Below are 17,173 nucleotides of genomic sequence, written 5' to 3'. Positions count from 1 at the left end.
TTGTATATTTGGAAAAATGAAGGCAAATGCTTGTTGGCTGCAGATGAAGCCATTAGCCTAGTTCACGATGGCAGGCAGTGAGAGTATCACAGCAGTCTTTGTTTGGAGCTCCCCTCATGTTTTGTCAAACTAAGACGAAGGAGCGGGCCGTCTGTCAGATACCTGCTTAGACTTGTAGAATGTGAGAAACTTCAAAGCCAGATGTCGCCTCGCCTCAGATTATGAATCGGGCTGCTAACAAGCACTGAGATGTGTTTTCTGCCTCATCAATCTTTATTTCCTCAAAATGTTTCCCTTTGAATCTGCAGCAGTGGGGCGACGGCGGCTCATGCGGGATTCTCTCTTTAAACGCGATGTGCAGTATTACCGTGCTGTCCATCACAGCTGTCTTGGCCCATCACTTCACAGGGGCCCCAGAGCTAAATGTCAGCAGGCATTAATGCACACTCAGCGTACAATGGACGCACAGATCCGGCACTGACAGGAACCGGCTGCTGAAGTCACTGCTAAGGAGGGCACTTTCTAATATGACGGGTCCCCTGGGACAGAGGGACAGACTATCACCATGGCAACCTTATCTCCTGTGTGAACCCTCCCAACCCCCCTACACTCACACTAACACATGCACACACATACAAACACACCTCTGTGAGTTTGGATCTGGCAGAGGTGATGTGGGAGTACTAAAGACTGAGCAGAGATGACAAGTTTCACTTCAAAGTTGATGGGATAAAGTTATTCCTCTTTCATGTTGCAACTGGTGAGCGCTGGGGTGAAGTAACTTTACTCTTTTAAGCCCCTACGATGAGGGTTAAGAAGTCGGAGGGGATTGAACTCTTGAGTTTCCCATCCGTATTAATAGGTTTCAGAACTTGGCTGCCTTGCTTTAACACTCAGCACGAGGCGATCAGAAGTCTGGTGCATGAGGCACATTCACATCATTCACACTCCAATGTCCACATTAGTAGAAATGCAATGCAACAATACATGTTTATTCGGGTTGTTGACACCATTTCATAAAACTTAGTTTGAACTATACATAAACATATATGACATAAAAATATTAGAAAGTCCTAAATACAACACAAAACACCACCAACTGCAGCCTCAATATTACCAGAGTTCAACGACCACACATTTCATTTTTAAATGAACTAATGTAACTTTTCCTGTCTCTCCATTTTGATTTAAACTGTAGAATCACTCATCTGCTCCCACACTGTGTATGTGACCTGTCAGGCACCTCATCAGACTTCATGAATGATTTAAGAGTTCACACACCTCCAAACAAGTTGAAAACTTTGTTATTCTCAAATGCTTTTTATTAAGCTGTTTTACAAGGCCATGCCATCATGTATTTCATTCTATTTTTATTTTGTTATTTTACACAGTTTTATCTATTTTATTTGTTGTATTTTTCTCTTTCAACTTATATTTAAATTCTCGTACAGATTCATCCTTTTATTCACCTCTTTTTTATCCTTACTTTTGCTTGAAATTTGTTCTGAACTCTGCTCTTAATTCTTAATTTAGCTCTTAATGCGATGTTTTTCATGTCGCTGTACAGAACCTCAAATCCTCTGTGTATCAAACATGCTTTATAAATGAAACTGCCTTGCTTACATAGATTTGAAGGTTTTTGGACACATAAAGACAGCGTATGGACTCATGCTCCCATCATCACCCTGTAATAACTTCTTTTGGCAAATCAAAAACCTTAAAGTGCATGATTCACTACTCTCACATCCTGCACTCTCCTGCGCTCTTACTCACTAGTGTGTATTTCATTGTTTGGCTACATCACACCTGACTGCAGTGTTAGTGCAGATGATACACCACAGTGCTGAACACGCCTGGAGCCACACTCGACCTGCATGACACAGTCCCATGGCTGTTTGATCACTCAGCCAGTCAGTGTCCAAAACCAGTGCACTCCCCAGCATCCCTCCATCAGGACCACCTGCTGCTGGCTACCTGCTCAGAGGCGGGGTGCTCGTGGCCAACGCTCCGGTGAATCAGAATCCAGCAGAGCTGCCAGTGGCCTGAAGGACTCCCACACAAACGCATTGCTCACATGCTGAGCACAAAAGACACAGACGCACAATAAAGGGGGAACGTGTGAGTCAGACTTGGTAATGCACGATATTACACGCTCGAATATCAAACAAAATGATATTCATGTGGCTGTTCAGCAATGAAATGTTTTTTTTTTTTTTTGCAGTGATGGATTATGAATCAAAAGGGAAAAATATCCTTTGGTAGATGAAAAGTTAAGTGAAATTTGTAGTTGTAATGTAATGTGTCTTACTTTTCTTCTTCTTCTTCTTAGACACAGTAGTGTTACTATTAGTACCATGTACTTCATAGATACTATTGTGTGTATTATATATCTTAGTGCCATATTGTTACGATTGTTTACTATACATTGCAATATTTCATCCTACTGCATAGATCAAGATTACACCATCATCATCATCATCATCATCATCATCATCATCATCATCATCATCATCATCATCATCATCATCATCAATGCTTACTCTATACTCACCTGTGGATGTACTGACTGCCTGACGTTTTGTGCACTGCTGTAATTATTATCATTGTGTTTTGCATCTAATGGTTCAAATCCACTTTATTTGATTCCATTATATTGTTTTCTTTTGTTCTTTTCTTTTTACCTTTCTTCACTCTGCACTTCTGTTGTTGCTGTGATATCCAAATTTCAGATTAAAAGATCAGCAAAGGATTATTTTATCTTATCTCATCTCATCTCATATTTTATAATGATTTAAACAAAAGGGTGTATAGTGACTTAATAAATACATAAGAGGCAGAAATCAAGTGAATGGAGAAGAAAAAGCCAAGAATCATGAAAGTGAAGAAGCAGAAGAAGATGCATAAAGAAAATCAAATGGCAGACAACTCAGTGATGCACCAGGATTCATAAAACATCTGTGCCAACACACTCTTTGCATCACGGTGGGCTGTTTTAACTGTCACTTCCTTGCTGCCTGTTTCACACTGGATGTTTCTACCAACTCTGGTCTACCAGCGCACTTATCTGTCCTGTTGCTCATGTTGTATTTCAAAAGAAAGCTCGCCTGCCAACGGTGGTGTCGCTTCAGGACGACATTTTAGGGATAAAAATCCTGTTTGTTACACATTCCCCGGCTCCTGCTGCCACTGTTCGGGGATGTCATTCATTCCTCATATCAGCTGTTGGCCTCCACCGCCACCTGAAGCCAGGAGAATACTGTAAGCAGATGCCTTGGCTTTGTTCAGTCGCTGTTTGTGTGCTTGGCAATATGCTGCCTGCTGCTTTATTGGTCTTCTGCAGATCTGCTTGTGGGCGATGTCTTGGCATCTGCTGGCTGCTAATCTCTCCACTTATACCGCTGCGTCTACCTATGCATTTGTCTTGGCACTAATTGTGAATTAATTACTCACAGAGGCAAAGCTTGTTTTTCTTGCTGATTGCTTTTTGGCACTGTTATTATGGTGCTTATATTTTTGAGGGTTATGGGCTGAATTGATTTAAAAACACACTTTCCCTTGGTTACCATTTTAGGGTAATTGTATTTTGGCTTCATGCATTCCTATATATGCTATTTATACTTAGCGGTGGAACCGTACATTTACTAAAATACTGTAATTAATTCGATTTTTGTGAAGTACTTAACTTTTCAATGCCCCCTTATACTTTTGCTGCGCTTCATTTTAGAGTGAAAGAGTGTTACACACATACACACATTTTACATCACTACATGTGTTACACTGCAGATCTAAACCACTGTATTGTCTTTTTTTTAATGTAGCTGATTCATCATCATGGTCACAACAACATCCGTATCATAAAGTTGGGGGAACGATCACGGTCATTGGAAACGTTTACATGGACAAAAATATTATTTTTACCTAATTGGGAATAAGATATTATTGTGATCATGATGTTTACATGAGCTGCTAAAAGAACATTCCATTCCAAACTTAGTCAATGTTTGAAAACCTGGATTGTTGGTGAGGAACAGGAAGCAAGTAATGATCTCCAGAGTAAAAGTTCAACATTTGATTGACCCACGTACTTCGTTCCCTTCCAATGGACAAGAGTCTTCTGTTCAATGGTTGCTGAAGGGATTTGTCATGTCAAGATAAACACACTGTGATTAGTGAAACAGCTGATGCGTCTGTCTTTCGTGGGAGGCAAACATCTCATATGGTGTCAGTCTATCATTTCACTCACTAGTATTTTCTGAGTGTTCATTAGACAAACTGTGGAAAGTGCTTACTTGATAGTAAGCACCTTGATGTCTAGTAACCTAGCAGGGAAATGGCTGCATGGAGGTTTGTGGTGCCGGCCCACACACTGTAGATTCCACACGATGAGAAACTGCATTAAATGCAGTTTTGTGGAACCTTTCTTAAAATGAAAACTCACAAAGTGTGTCTGTGTGCTCGCTGCTTGGATTTTGTAAGAGAGACATTCTCCCAACTCATGATTAGCTTTTTGAAATGATTTGGTGGAGGAGGATACGCCATAGAAACCCAACACAGTAATCTTTGCCCCCTTCAAATTCAAAGCTGCTTCCAAGTCGTGAAATTAGATAATCATTTCTCCACAAGCACATCATCATTGGCTTTTTTATGCTGCTGTCATGCTGGATGTGGGACAACTGCCGTCCTCAAAAAAATAGAAAGGACTGATAGACTTTGTTGAAAAGCCTGCCAGTTTCTTTGATGTGGAGTGTGGCATGGAGCAGAGGCAGCAGGGAAGAGAATCACACACTTCAAATTGAATAGAACTTAATCTCTGTCTGTCTGTCTTGGGAACGTTATAAGACTCTTGAAGTGCTCACCTTGGAAGGAAGAAAGGAACACGGGAAGGAAAAGTAATTGGAGACATGTTGGCTTCCTTTGAGCTTTGTGATGACATGAGACTTGACATCTGACCACAGGACACCTTACAGTATCTTTAGAAGTCGACTCGAGTGGCAGACAACACCTGAACTATAGTCGTAAACAAGTATAATTACATTGTTCACATTTGGTGGTGAGTTTTGGGTAGTCATTTCATTCTCACTGTGATGTCATTGTGGTTTTACTATCGGCAAAAATGTATGTCCTTGTCGTTCAAACATTATGTATAATATTGGCAAAGTCTACCACCAATCCTCCTTTTCTTCTTTTGCTGTTTAATACCGTCTCAACCTCCTGCAATTTGTCCAAAAGTCAAAGATTTCTGAACAGTTTGCTCTAGACCACCTTCTTTGGACTTTTGATCTTGGCCGAAGGCAAAAGTCCTGACCAAACAAGGTGAGAGCAGATGTATACCCATGCACTTTTGTTCATATACTTTATACATACACAATATTTTCTTTATTTACAATGATAATCACGTAAACTATTGTGAATACTTTTTTTCTGAATCATATGCTGCATTGTCCTCGGGACTGTTAGGACACTACGGTCTAAGGCACAGTCTGTGGCCTAACACACAACTCTTAATGACTTGTTCATAAATGAAAACAAACAGGATGTCTCACAGGTTACCATTATGTAATCCACATGCTGCTGTAGGGAATGACTGTCCACAAACACCACATGGTTGGCAATCAGTGCCATAAGACTGGGAGTGAGTCAGTGTGTGTGTGTGTGTGTGTGTGTGTGTGTGTATTCAGTTATGTGTATTTTGCATGTATGCTTTGTTGATAATGTTCTTAAAGATAATTAGAAAAAAGAAAAATCCACAGGGACAAAATAGTTTTTACCTGCTGCAGTTGAAATGCTGTAAATGCAGTTAGTCTGCCAGTGACACTTCTCTCCGCACCCCAGTTGTTGGGCAATATAAAATACGCTCAGCCCACAGACAGGCCCCTTAGCACAACCATGATGGATGTTATTAACTGAGAGAGTTTTATCTCTTTCTATGTTTTAATAACTGGCCACTGTTTGGAGGGTTATATGAGGAGAGCACAGCACTGCCTCAGTTCTTGGTCTCGTCCGTCAGTTCTGTGTTAAGAACACCAAACTCCCACCTGAAATTAAACAAATGAAAATCAATTAACATCAGAAGTATAGGCAGTGCATCCAACAAGTGGAAGACAGTGTAGCGTGACTCACATGGTGTTTAAGTTGTTTGTGTATTTTTCAATTGTGTCATGTACTGTGTTACCTCAAATGAACAATGACCCGAAACAAGCATCAAAAAGCAGGTTTTGAAATGGATTAAGCAGGATAACATTAAGCTTTTGGTCATACCAAAGTCCCGACCTCAGGCCCAACAAAAATATGTGGACCGTGCTGAAAATTCATGTGCGTGCCAGGAAACCAAGAAATTTGATTGAAGCTGATAACGATTCAGCAAAGTGATCAAATATCCAACCAGAATTCTGCCAGAGGCAGAAACCAAATGTCAGCTCAAAGTGCAAGTTACTGAGGAACATTCAAATTTCAACATTTGCTTTGCAGAGCTGTATCTTTGTTATTCTGTGTTAATTTCAGAAAATATTTAAAAACTTCCACAACTTATTATTAAATATTTTTCTACTGATGCACCATGTTCACTTATTCCAGGAAAAGAACACCTCAAAGAAATCCCAACATTCCACGCCTCCTCTCTATGATGAGTATGTAAACGGTGCACGCCAATATTGATATGAAAAGAACAAAACTTTCTAAGAACACATCATCCCTACCTGGATGATTATTATAGTATTTTACAAACAGGGTGTAACTTTTAATAGCTGATTATAGGTTTGGTCGAGCATTCTCATTTGTCTGATTCGGAAAAACTACATTGTACTTTGTGTAATATTTCATACACAAATATACAGTATCATACAAAACAGAATTAAATATATAATATCATATACTTGGACATATCTCACATATATATTCAAACATTAATCTAGGAAGCAAACAGTTCAAGTTATCCATTATGTAAATCCTTATCTTTTTATTATAGTTTATTTTATTTGTTTATATTTATAGGGACAATATAAAGTTGAAAGCAGTTTCTCTGGAGTGAACGTAGCTCATTTGCATCTGTCGTCCCTTGGCAATAATACGTTTCTATTTTTCTTAGAAGGATATGAGGAAAGTGTAATGAGAGACTTTGCTCTAGCTTCAGTGTGACCACTGACGAGATGTAAGTAACATAAGGACCATAAGCAGCACGATGGACACCACTGATAATTGTAGAGAGGTCCGAGGAAGCAGTCACTCCTATTTAAAATTCTCTGACGAATTCTGGGACCCACCCCAAATAACTGACCGCTCAGTGAGATCTCAAAAAGGTCTGCTGCTGCCTCATAATATCATAACTGCGGGTGCTGTCTGCCAACTGTGGCTGTTTTTGATTAGATGCTGGCCACAGGGGACAGAGCTGTGCCAAGGTCCAGCTGCAGCAGGTCATCGCTGTGATGGGAATCAGGAGGCAAGGGGACGGTGGGTGGAGCCACAGGCCTGGCAGCGTCTACCCCGGGGGACAAATGAGATTGAGACAGACCTTCTGGATGTGTCAGGTTGCCAGATGTTTGTCTGGACCACATGTCTCAACAAGCACCACCGCCAAGAGAAAGGCAAGAACACTGTCGTTGTTATGGCATCCAGTGGACTTCACTTGCTGGACTAGACCAGCTGTCTGAGTTTATGAAGCTTGGGTTTGTCCACCACAGAGATAATGACTTTAGGAATGTTTGTTTGTCTTCTTACTTTTTACACATATTCACTTTAATCTGTGTCCTAATGTCTACTTTTGTTCGGTCCAAACCCAGATAGCATTCCGACGTTTGCCACTTCAGGCAATGATGCAGCACTTCTGGTCTTCTAGTCGCCCGAACAAAATGGAGGTGAGCCTGAAGTGGCCCACATGGAAGATAGCTAATGTGGCCCAAAGATCCCAAAATAAACGTGGGCATTTTTTGGAAAGCTCTCTGTAAGGTGTTATCTAGATGTGAACCTAAAGTGGCCACTGTGGTAAATTGTGAACATGGCCCAAATAGCATAAAACTAATTTTGGCCACCTTTGGCACCTTTGGTTGACATGCGATATTGCTATGGTTTACTTGTGGCTCAGATCTGGCAAACAGGAGATGACCGCCCAAGTCCCTCCATGCAGTATGAGGGCTGGATGTGAGATATGGGCCAAATCTATTTAGCTTTGTAGGACCCATCCTCAGTCCTGACCCTAAGACCATGGTAAAAAAAGCAGACCTCTCTCAAGCTAATTAATGATATATGATGTACAGGCCTCACAGCTTCAGAGTTACAGGAAGCTGTGAAAGCCACGTCATGTCAGACAGTTTGGGATCTTAGATCACAGTTCTCACATTCCAAGCAAAAGGTCAAGATCTACTACAAATGATCACTGCTACAGTAGAAATACTGTCAGAGAAGTTTGCAGAATACAGATTTGCGGTTGCCGTTACCATATAAAAAGTGTATTTTTGCACAAAAGCATCATTCAACAGTTTTCTCTCTGACTATACTGTAAAGAGAGCGATGCATCCATAGAGAATTTATGTGTGTTTTTCTGACGTGAGCAGAATTCAGAGCAGGTGTTTTTCATTTATTTTCTCTCTCTCAAGCACATATCTGAAAGTCTACTGTCTGATTTTGCTATATTTGTCGTTTATCTGTGCATGCACAGATGCACTTAATGTGTCGGCTGTGGCTCAGGAGGAAGAGAGGGTCGTCCACTCAGAGTTCCCAAAGTTCATCTAAAAGGTCACTGTCAGTGGTTCCATCCCTGGCACTTCCAGTCTGCAAGCAGAGGTGTCCATGGGCAAGATAATGAAACTCACATTGGCCCTGGACCAAGCTCTGCGTATAGAAGCACCACATGAACGTATGCATGATTGTTGTAAAAAGTATAAGCAGGGCGAGTACGTGTTCAGTTTCCTCAGTTAGACCTTTTGATCACATATGAATGTAAGAACACCATATGGAAGAAAATATGTAACTGGAACTACAGTATACAAACAGGACATTGGATAGAGAAACAGGATGACAGTGTCAAAGTCCATAGGGGAGGAAATAATGCGAATCATATGCTGTGGTCTTTGTAGCCAACAGATCTCAATCACCTATGGGAGATTTTGGACTGACGTGCAGGACAGCGCTCTGCACCACCATCAGGACAAAAAATAACAAAGGGAATTTACTTTGGAAGAATGATGTTTAAAGAATCAATGCCACAATGCATTGAAGCTGTTCTGTCAGTACGAGGTGGCTCAACACTTTATAAACTAATACTATTTCTCATCTGTCTGTGTTTCTCCAGTCACAGTATTTATTGTGCCTGCATGGAGAAAAGGGATATTTTGTTAAATAGTAATATATTCAAACATACGACTGCATTCATTTATTTTCTCCTCACGACTCGAACAATCTGCTGAGGGTCAAACCTCATGAAAGAAACTGAAAAAGCTATTTTCTTTTTTTAATTTTGTCCAAAATGTACCATTTATGAGTGCAAGCTTGTTTGTGTTGTGGTGCATATATTCATGGAAGCTCAAATTTATGCAAGTAGTATGTAACCACACGGCGTCCTGTTGCCTAAACAAGTGTGATATGAATGCAACAATTTGTGTGCCTCACTAATCCACTCATCACTGTGTGTTGATAATTTCAGTGTGTGACCTGCTGTTGCCAGTTAATGTAATTGTTAATAAACGAACAGTACATTTGTCAGACTGATGGATTTGTGGTGAAAATGCATCACGTGGTTATGATTTATCAGAGAAACTCACCAACAGATGTATGGTGACTCACCGGTGAGCAGAGAGCATGTTGCCGTGTGTTACAGACGATTTCATTTCACCGATTAAATCTTTTCCTGAAGCATTAACGTGCTTGTGTGTGAAACGTGTGTGTGTGTGAAACGTGTGTGTGTGTGTTTTTGTTGTAAAGATGAGATTTGATCACGCTACACATAACTGATGGTGAGGATGTTCTTCATTTTGTGTTGTACCTCAGGACACTGTGTGCAAACATTCAACCCAGAGAGACACTGCAGAGACGTTTTGTGTGTTTCTGTGGATGTATGTGTTCTTTACTACATAGAGGTGTGTGTGTGTGTGTGTGTGTGTGTGTGTGTGTGTGTGTGTGTGTGTGAGGAAGAAGTCATTACTTACGGACGTGCACTCGTTTATGTGTCAAGGAAATATCTGTTTTAGTCTTTTGTCTTGTCGTGTTGAATTGTCATTCGGTGGTCATCAGTGGTAATATATAAACTAAAACCCTAATTTGTATTCGACTGATGATCAGATTCACTGATCATTTTCTGTGTTTCTTCTTGTCTATAGATCTGTCTCATTAAATGATTTAATATATGAGATTTTAAAAAGGGAGTAGTGTTTAAACAGTCATTGAGGATAATTTGAAATATGATTCAAACATCTCTCTACATGATCTGCTTGGTCAGAGATGTGACTAAATGAAGAAGTGTTCTTGCTGCAGCATAGTTACAGGTTGCTCATACATTAACAGCTCAGGGTTTGTTTTGTGAAATGTGCCGGTCACTGTTTTCACAAACTCATATAAGGAATTTTAAAATCAGTAAATTAATTCACTTTATTGTTAATCAAACAGCCTGATGATGCTGCTGCTAACTACTTCCTTTCTCTCTATAGAAGTTCCCGAATTGCCCCATCACGTCACACTAAGTGATTATGATTAGCGTGATGCTCACTGTGAACGCTGTCACGGCCTCCTCTGTTCCCCGAAGGCTTCTTCTCACTCCTGTGTGTTTCCTCTACACTGACTCAGCCTCTTCTCCTCCTGTCGTTCTCCTCCCCTCCCTTCTCTCTCTCTTACCATGTCATCTGAGCCACTGAGGCTTTCTCTGGTGGCGAGAGGATTTGGCAACACCCAGATTTAAGACAGCTGTGCCATGCGAGACAAATGGAGCGGACTGTATGCCAGAAATCATTTTATAATACTGTGGCACAGATGTGACTTCACTTGTTAATTTGTCTGAGCAGAAACGTGCTGGAAGCAGCGCAGGAATAGTGACCAATTAGTAAATGGTACATGAATCTACCCAATACCAAGGAAGATTTTAAATGTGGTAGAATCATCATGGGATGAGGTTGGATCAGTTCCTGATGGTTTGTTCAATTTTAATGACAATATCAAGTGGGGAAGCACCAAACAGACTTTTTCAGTCCCCACACTGATACCACACTGTGCGTATCGGACATTGACTGTGTATAAAAATGGACGTTTCTCCACTTCTACTCATTGTACCAAAATATTTTGGATACGGGTGCTGCCAGCTTAGACTATTGACGTCATTTGGAGTCAGACTCTGCACAGTAGTGATCATGGAATGGAGTTGCAGAATTGAAGGATACACACTCTCAACCAATCGGTCTCAGGTGTCAATCGTGACATTTCAACCTGTTTTTTTAAAGCATCAAATAAGTACTTAGTAGAAATATGACTACTTAAACAAAGTATGATAAGAACTATCTAAAATGACAGAAAACATCTTTCAGAAGAATTATTCAATGTGCACTTTGACTTTTGATTGTGGTCCATGTCCCATCCATTAACATAGGGGAGGCAGGATTTATGACCTATTCTGCAGCCAGCCACCCGGTGGCCATCAATATTTGGCTTCACTTTTTAGGGCGCTGTTATGTTGTCCAGTCTTTATGTACAGTCTATGTCGTCAGATCACTGCAGAACAGATCAATCTTTTTTTATTTTAAAGGAACCACCAGATCCAACTTCAACGTTGCTTTCCCACTTCACAAATCTCTCAATGGTTTTTCATTTGAACCTTGAAATTTATTCATGAGCAAAATTTAAATTGCCCTCTCAAATACGTCCATTACAGACCTCACAGCGGAGAATAACTGAATGTCTTTGTGTAACAATTCTTTGATGTACTTTGGACCACGTGTCCATTAAAGTTATCTCAGAAACAAAGTCCCTGCCACATTCATGAACACAATGGAAGGATACCAATGACAAAGACCAGTGGATGACAATGCGGCCGCCTGGATGAACTGGCCATTCTTCAAGGGGTTTTCATTCTTAAACATTAAATGCAGCCATATTTTAAAGCTGCCACTTCTTTTTAAAGGAAATAAGGAGAATTTTATTTAGACGTTGTTTTGAATAATTGTTTACCAGAAGTTAGATCTGAACTATATCTGACCCTTCAACATGGGAACATCCTCCAAGGCAACCATCTCATAAATGAAAAATACACCTGAAATCCTTCTTCACCTGTGCTGTGAGAAGATAATTCCCACCTTCATCATTCCTTATCTTTCAAGGAATGCAGTTACCAGACAGGGAGACATTCCACGAGTCCCAGTTTCACTTCAGTGGTCACTTGTCTCTTTGGAAATTGATTCCAGCTTTTAGGTGATGAATTTTAAAGCTCATGTAGAAGTTGAGCCTGCAGACTATAATGGTATTTTAATCCCATGTGATCCAGAGGACATGTGAAGATTCTGTCTATATCCAATATCTTATATTCTGTCATAGTCAGTTAAAAAGGCTGATGAGGATCAAACTCTCTTAAAATTCAAATCTTGTTAAAAAAACACTTGTATGGCTTTGCTTTTAAATCTTATTTTTAAAATAGTAATCTTACACATTGGTTTTATTAACTTTGCCAAAGTGGATATGTTTCCATCTGTGTTTTATTATAAGCTGGATTAGGTGAAGAATATGGAACCGATTTTAATTAAATTTAGTGAAGCATGACTCAAAGAAGATTCCATAAGATTTTGGTTCTTGATCAATGGCAGAACCAGGATTTTCTTTTACTTTTTCAATATTTTTCTTGATAGCTCAGATAAAATTCATGGATCTTGATTTGTTTCTCTCTCTTCCTGGCCCTTTCACCCCTCCCTGTGTGGTAAGAAAGCACATTTGTATATTTTTTGAAGAGCTTGGGAGATTGTTGACATGAAATAACACCCACAGTCTCTGAACGCCACAGTGAGCTAGCGTTCTTTTTGTCCTCTCAGTCTCTCCCTCACTCTCTGCATCCACATTGGATATTCTTTTATAGCCGTCTCAGAGGGAAACAGGGAGAGAGGCTGCACACTGAACACTGACCCTCACTGACTGCAGACATCCTCCTCTCCATCCTGCTCCAATTCCTAATTTTACCCACCATCGTGCATGTGAACACACATACTTGCTGCTCCCTCCCCACAACAAACCACAGTGCTGGTTCTCTGCGTCACAATATGACCCGGGGATGAAGCTCCTTAACTAATTAAAACCAAATTATCACTTGAACATACATCATTAATGTTAGAGGAACTACATGAAATGACTTGAAACTTTGATAAAAATGTACTCGATGATCACTCTGACTTTTTACTGTGGTCCGTGTCCCATCCACTTACATGGAGGATGTGGGATTTATGAGTAACAGTGCAGCCAGCCTCCAGTTGGTGATTGAGACACTGACTTTGGGGAGCCATTATCCATATTTATATACAGTCTATGGTTTGAACCTTAGAAACTAATGATAAAGCTGAGTGACACATAGAAAGACTATGTTTGTTTTTTGTATCCCTGTGTGGAAGGATTGCAGGACATCGCACACACAGCCTCCAGCCAGTCCTTGACCACCTGCCTGATTATCGTCTGCAAATGAAAAGCCCTCCTTGACCGTTCTCTGCTGTTAATTCAGACCATGTGTATAAGTAGATAAGCCTCCAAATTTGTGCTGGAAACTTTTTGTTTTCCCACTCGACTTCCCTGCTCTACCTCTCTGGACCGGCTGTGTTTGGCTATATCTTGACCTGCCTGCTGAACACACTCCACACGCCCCAAATTAAGGGCTTTGATATTGAGCAATAAAAACCCACTTGCACTACTCAGGTTCTGATATTAGTATGAAGTGTTATTTCCTACTTTCTCCAGTAATATTGCTAATTGAAGGAGGGACCCACTGATGGCGGCTGCTGCGACGAAGTAGAAAGAGGAGTAGTCGAATGGATTGAAATAACGAGGTCAGTGAAAACATGGTGGTTCGTCACCTCAGGCAATTTGAGGTCTATGTTTTCAGCACCTTCCAGCAACAGTGGCTATTAAGGGGAGATTGTTTTTGTGCACATGCAGCTCGTATTTCTGTCATCACAATGTTACCATTCCAGTTTGCTGAATCAAGGCCCTTTCAGATAATAAGCAGTTTCTGCTGGGCTAACTGCCAAACATAGTTTTTACACTACACATGTCTATAATCAGGGAAAACCGGCAACAACCATGTGTGTGGAACAGGGCAACACTGACTTACTGCAGCTTACATGCACTACATCGGGCTTGGGTTGGGCTCAGGCAGAGGAAACACAAGGCCTGTCTGGTCTGGCTCAATTAGCTTTCCCTTGGGCTTAGATGGATTTGGACGGTAAAATGAGGCTGGAGCCACACTTTTACACACAATCAGCTTTTCTTCCATTGTGCATTCCGTGCCTGGATGGTTGTTTCTTTTCTATTGGATGCAACACTGCTGGTTACAGCTGTTGAACTTTGACCGCAGTGTGTGAGAGAGCTTGTCGAGTGACATGCTGCACTTGCACTCTCCCAAAAAACTTGGCACATGCCATTAAAAAGAATGTGTTTCAGAGCGCAGTGGTGTCACTGTCCGTGTTCACTTTGCAGTAGCGGACCGGGTACCTTGTACTGTGCTGTATCACCCTGCCGCATGTCCTCCCTCTTCACTCCCACCCCCGCTGACCTCTGCTCAGGTTTACAATAAACACCAGCACTAATCAGAAGTCATTAGTCATTATCTGAGCAGCACTGAAGTTTATTTTGTGTTTGTTTGATTCACTCGAGAGTTTATGAGACGTCTTGAAACACTTTAAAAAAAAGTCCAGCTTTCTTTGTGCTCACACACACACACATACACACACACACACACACACACACACACACACACACACACGCACGCACACACAACTGGAGACGTAACGTAACGTGACAGCCAGGACATCATTCATCATTCATCGTAATCCAGGTAAAAGTTTGAAATAATTATGATATTGATTTGAAGTCAGAGGTCAGGTTCTATCTGAAAGGGCCTTGAGGTTAAAAGTGTGGTTATAAGAGATCCACAGGAACATCTAACTGCTGTGAAAGTTGGTTGTCTGTCTCTGACTTACTGCTTAAACAAGTTTCATTGCCAGTAGCCTGAAATTAACATTGTGTGGGAAGCTCTGTGCCTGGAATATTATGAAAAAAGTGCCATTGTCTAAAAATAAGAGTGAATAAGGGCAATAACATTTGAAATATCTCAACTCAAAGTTTCTGCAGATCCAGAGTTCTGATCCGATACATCGCACACTCGTCCTAAATTTAAAATCTGTGCTCTTCACTGCTTAAAGCTGTCATATAACGAAACATGAGTTCAGAAACTGCTGTGGCTCTGAAAATTAACTCTGCAGCTAAATGTGAATACAAGTAATGTTAAAACCATTCGATTTGACATTGGACCGAAACTGTATTTAACATGCCCTCAATAATATTTGTATCCATAGATCTGACCTTGAATCCCAGCAGTAGCAAGATGCTGCTAATAGAAAATTGACTCTTGATAATAGTGTAGCCTTAAAACAAATTGATTTACATTGACATGACATTCATTCTTGTACCTTTTAACAAACCACTTTTTAAAACAGTTGCTGAGAAATAAAAGCCTACCCATCAGAGACGTTCTGTCAGTCGCCTTAATGCAAAGGATTTACAGCTTTACATGTCTTCTGCATAGTAAAAAATGACTTGAGATTTTGCCCTTCAGCTACATTCTCAAATGTATTAATCTGTTGTTTACTACTTCTGAAGATCAGTTTACTTTGGCTCACTTGAATAAAATAAACCACTGACAACAATAAGGCTAATTTCAGCTCTAATCTGCATATCAAATAGTTGTGCAGTTGGAAAACTTTTTTGGAAACTCCCTGCTGCTTTGTCTGTCTGTGTATAACACAATGTGATCTGTTTCCTCCCTGAGCGCTTGCTTTTTCTTTTAACGCGTGTTATTTCTGTATTCCTGACTGGGTGCAGTGGTATGCATCTTTCAGCTCGACGTGTGAACTTAAAGGAAGACCTTCTTCTGCATCCAAGATGACTTAACACTGAGTCACTGTGTTTGTGTGCATTCAGTGTGTGTACGTGCATACATTTGTATTTGATGTTGGTGCTCTGTGTGAGGACGGGTGGGTGTCATTGTCCTCGACTGCTGCTGAAAAGGCTTCTGTGGCTCAGAGGGGACTGCTGTATGACAAGCCACTGATGTGTGCATGATCTAAGAGGACACTTTCTGCTCCCTCTCCCCTTTCTCTCTGTGTGTGTGTGTGTGTGTGTGTGTGTGTGTGTGTGTGTGTGTGTGTGTGTGTGTGTGTGTGTGTGTGTGTGTGTGTGTGTGAAATCAAGTTTTCAAGAAGAGTTCACGCTGATTGTCTATTAGCTTAATAAAAGCAAAATGCCTCCAGACTGCTCTTGTGTAAGTTTGTGTAATTTGAATTTGAATGTCGGGGCTTACGGACACTTGGATGAGACCACAGGAACAGTATGGAGGCATTTTATATTTTTTTCTGTTGTTATTTTACGTTTGAAGGAATCATCACCATTTACTTCAATTGTATTGGACTTCACCCACCCCTCCATCGGCATAGTGGTGAGTAGATAATGAGGGAATTTTAATTTTGGGGTGAACTATCCCTTTAAACTGTCATGGGGTCTCATTACTAGCTGTGCACGTGCATGGTGGAGTAGGTGGATGACCACAATGATGCGAGCAAATGCTGCCACAACCCTAGAATAAGAAGAGATAAAGGACACGCATGCCGCAGAGTCGCTTACTCCCACTCACATTTACAGATACAGTACATACTGTACCAACTCAAATGAGCAGGTGTGCAGAGAAGTGGATATAACTAAGTCATTCAACCTTTCTTTTACAAACTTTTTCCTTGCAACTGAAAGTTAAAGTGTAAAAAACTGGGAAAATGTATATTTAGAGTCATGTATTTGCAACAGAGAGAAATGACTGGAGCCTTTCAACAGAAAAAACTGTTCTGAAAGGAAAATAATTGAGAGATATAAGTATTGTGTTTTAAGTTGTACTTGATTGTGTCAAGAAATGATGTGAAGATTTAAAGCGTGGCAGCTGCCGTTGGTGTACTTGGCTGGA

The sequence above is a fragment of the Paralichthys olivaceus genome, chromosome 5, assembly GCF_024713975.1.
Source record: "Paralichthys olivaceus isolate ysfri-2021 chromosome 5, ASM2471397v2, whole genome shotgun sequence".
Classification (NCBI taxonomy): Eukaryota; Metazoa; Chordata; class Actinopteri; order Pleuronectiformes; family Paralichthyidae; genus Paralichthys; species Paralichthys olivaceus.
This window is presented reverse-complemented; position numbering follows the sequence as displayed.